This window comes from Benincasa hispida, chromosome 8, assembly GCF_027475165.1.
Source record: "Benincasa hispida cultivar pf3 chromosome 8, pf3_genome.v1.1, whole genome shotgun sequence".
In the NCBI taxonomy this organism is placed as follows: Eukaryota; Viridiplantae; Streptophyta; class Magnoliopsida; order Cucurbitales; family Cucurbitaceae; genus Benincasa; species Benincasa hispida.
In genome coordinates, this window is record NC_143485.1 from 14388017 (window position 1) to 14391802 (window position 3786).

Below are 3786 nucleotides of genomic sequence, written 5' to 3' on the forward strand. Positions count from 1 at the left end.
AAAAATTTTAACTAATAAATTGATATTTCATTTTTTTGTTCTCATTCTTCATTTATTTTGTTTTTGACCAACATGAATCGCCTTGGTCAAATAAAACAAGAATCAACAACGGCAACAATTGATCAAAAAAAGATTAGTTGACTCGTTCAAGTTGCTTCATAAAACAAAAGAACTGAGTCAAAAGGTCAAATTAAAAAAAAATAAAATAAAAGAAAAATTCAATCTTATCCAGCTTAGAATCTTCCTCACAAAAACCCTTTCTTTCTCATTTATTCTCTCCATAAATTCTCCTTCTGTTTCTCTTTGCCGCCATAACCATTACCAAACTCAAGCTCTCTCTCCCTCTTTCATTAAACATGAGAAACCATTTCTTCAAATCTCCTGCCAGATCCACGCCGTCTCATTCCCCGCCGTCTCATTCTCCGCCGTCGCACGCCCTCTGTGAGTCTCTAATGGAGGAGAATATCGATGTTGCAGAAACCCTAATTACGAAGTGGGATTGTACTGCTTCCTCTTATGCCGACATCACTCCTCTGTTTCAAGACGACCGCTACGAGGCCAACCAGTACCTCAAAGCTGTCAAGGATTTACAAACGGCGATGCAGTATTTCGGCTCCGAGCATATGAGCTCTCACCATCTTGTTCGTGCTCAGAATTTGATGCAGACTGCTATGAAGAGGTTGCAGAGGGAGTTCCATCGGATTTTGGCGGAGAATCGAGCGCATTTGGATCCGGAATCGATTTCGAATCGGTCGTCTAGAGATTCTGTTTTGACTGGTAACTCTGATTTGGAAGATGAGCCTGAGGATGATTTGCGATTTGCGAACGAGAATGTTACTGAGGAGGAGCGGATTTCGAGATCGGCTATAGCGGATTTGAAATCGATTGCGGAAGGTATGATTTCTGCTGGTTATGGTAAAGAATGTGTGAAGATTTATACTGTTAGTAGGAAATCCATTGTTGAGGAAGGATTGTATAATCTTGGAGTTGCGAAAACGAGTTATCATCATGTTCATAGAATGGAGTGGGAGGTTTTGGAAGTGAAAATCAAGAACTGGTTGAATGCTGTTAAAATTGCGGTTAAAACTTTCTTTGAAGCGGAGAAATTCCTCTCCGATCAAGTTTTTTCGTGTTCTGCTTCGATTCGAGAGTCTGTTTTCTCAGAAATAACTAAAGAAAGTGCTCTGACTCTCTTTGGCTTCCCGGAAATGGCGGTGAAATCGAAGAAAACTCCGGAGAAAATTTTCCTGATTCTTGATCTGTACGAAGCGATCTTCGATCTCTGGCCGGAAATCGAATCGATGTTCATCTACGAATCGACAGCCTCCATCCGATCTTTAATCGACCATTCGCTAACAAAAATCGCCGAAAGCATCCGCTCCATGCTCATCGATTTCGAATCTCACATCCAAAAAGACTCGTCCAAAACGCCAGTCCCAGGCGGCGGAGTTCATCCACTCACTCGCTACGTGATGAACTACATCGCATTCCTCAGCGATTACAGCGGAATCCTCCCCGGAATAGTGGCGGATTGGCCGTTAACGCTCCATTCTCCATTACCGGAATCCTTCTTCGGCGGTAACGATCCAGAAGAAAATCCTCTCACCATACGCATGGCTTGGTTGATTCTAGTCCTTCTCTCGAAGCTCGACAGCAAAGCAGAGGTATACCACGACGCGCCTCTGTCGTACATCTTCCTCGCAAACAACCTGGAGTACATCGTCGTGAAGGTACGAACCTCAAATCTCAGATTCGTTCTCGGAGACGAGTGGATCGAGAGCAATGAAACTAAGGTGAAGCAATACGCGTCAAGCTACCAACGGATGGGATGGAGCAGAGTGTTCTTATCATTGCCGGAGAATCCAACGGCGGATATCTCGCCGGAAAGAGCAAGAAAACACTTCCACGATTTCAATATCGCATTCGAAGAAGCGTATAGACATCAAGCGTCGTGGATTGTGACGGATTCGAGGCTACGTGAGCACATAAAGATCTCGCTGGGGAAGAAACTCGGCACGCTCTACGGTGAGTTCTACATGAAATACCGTTCGCGATTGGAGAATCTATACGGAAGTGATTCGGAGGTGAGATTTGCGCCGGATGATTTAGGAAACTACTTGTCGGACTTGCTTCACGGCGATGGGAATTCAGGGGGGAGTGTTTCTTCATCGTCGTCGTTGTCGTCTTCGCCGTACCATTTTCACGGTGGTCGGCGGAGTGGATGAGGGCGGCGGATAAGGACAAATTTTAGAAGTGATGTGTGAAGGATAAATTTTCAGACGTGTATAAATCAAATTGTCTGTTTTTCATTTTCTTCCTTATTTTTCTTTTTTGATGGATTGATTGATTATTTTGTAATGTAAATTCCCTTTCCCCATTGGTGGGGACACTTGTTTAGTGGAATTGGGTACATCACCTTTTTGTTAAAATCTTCATGAACTTTTTATTTATTTATTTATTTATTGGGGGAGAGTTTTATTCTAAAATATCACATCACTTCGGACCTTTAATATTAATATTGTTGTTTTCAAAACTTATTAGAGAAATATTGTTGTTTTGGGAGTTCGAGGCTAGAGGTCGAATGTTGAGAACTCGACTAATGTGAAGGTCGAACGCTGAGAACTCGACGAACAAAGAAAAACTTGGAAACAATACATAGGTCGAAACTTCAACCCTCGACAAGGGAAATCTTGCGAATCTCGCTTAGGTTGTCGAAAGTTGGAAGTTTCGACACACATCCACTATCGAGATTGCAGGTTTATTACTTTTATTTTTCCCTCATAGAGGAAATAAAGTAATGAGATGGTATACTATATGTTTCTGTGCTGCTTTTAACAACCTATGCATTTTGTTATCATTTCGAATTAGACGGAGGCTTGTGGGATTGATGTGAGGGGGTGGGGATGACTATATTTCTGGGAGCGAACTCCAGGCGAATATGAAGCGCATGGATACAAGTTATGCCTTGGAATGAAATACAATTTCGAATTAGCTTTGTCTACGAACAAAATTTTGTATATTCGGTTTAAGGAGAGAGCGAGATTCAAAGCGAGATAGTAGGAGAGAGCGAGATATTGAACGATATTTTAAGAGAGAGCGAGATTCAAAGCGAGATTTTAGGAGAGAGCGAGATTCAAAGCGAGAATATTGGAGAGGGAGAGATTTAGTTTCTATTGACTAATCTGACTAACATTGAACTTTGTAAAATGACATGGTTGAATAATTGAAAAATGAGATTATTCAGGAATACACATTGAATGCTAAGATTACGCATTGAGTTTCTGGTAGTAGATTCATAATAAAAAAAGTGTTTGTGATTGTTTCATAAGAAATGAAAGCTAGTAATCATTAATGGAAAAATAACAACAATAACAGAGAGCGAGATATTGAGAGAGGGCGAGAGTGAGAGAGCGAAATCTTAGGAGAGAGCGAGAGTCTTCACTTTATTTGAACTTTCCATAGAAATATATATAAAAAAAGAGAAAAAAAACTATAATTGAATAATCATTAGACTATAATTGAATATATTAGATTATTATACTATAATTGAATAATCATTAGACAATAAATTGAATATATTAAATTATTATACTATAATTGAATAATCATTAAACAACAAATTGAATATATTAGATTATTAAACTATAATTGAATAATCATTAGACAACAAATTGAATATATTAGATTATTATACTATAATTGAATAATCATTAGACAATAAATTGAATATATTAGATTATTATACTATAAATTGAATATATTAGATTATTATAATGTAAAACTTTA

The 3786-nt window shown here is 38.9% G+C and overlaps 1 pseudogene across 1 annotated transcript; it reads left to right on the forward strand.

Annotated features, from left to right (window-relative positions):
- Window positions 1–2429, forward strand: LOC120083276 (exocyst complex component EXO70H1 pseudogene; annotated as a pseudogene). The gene has a single exon (XR_016531489.1). The product of XR_016531489.1 is annotated as an exocyst complex component EXO70H1 pseudogene (transcript).
- The last annotated feature ends 1357 nt before the right edge of the window (window positions 2430–3786 follow it).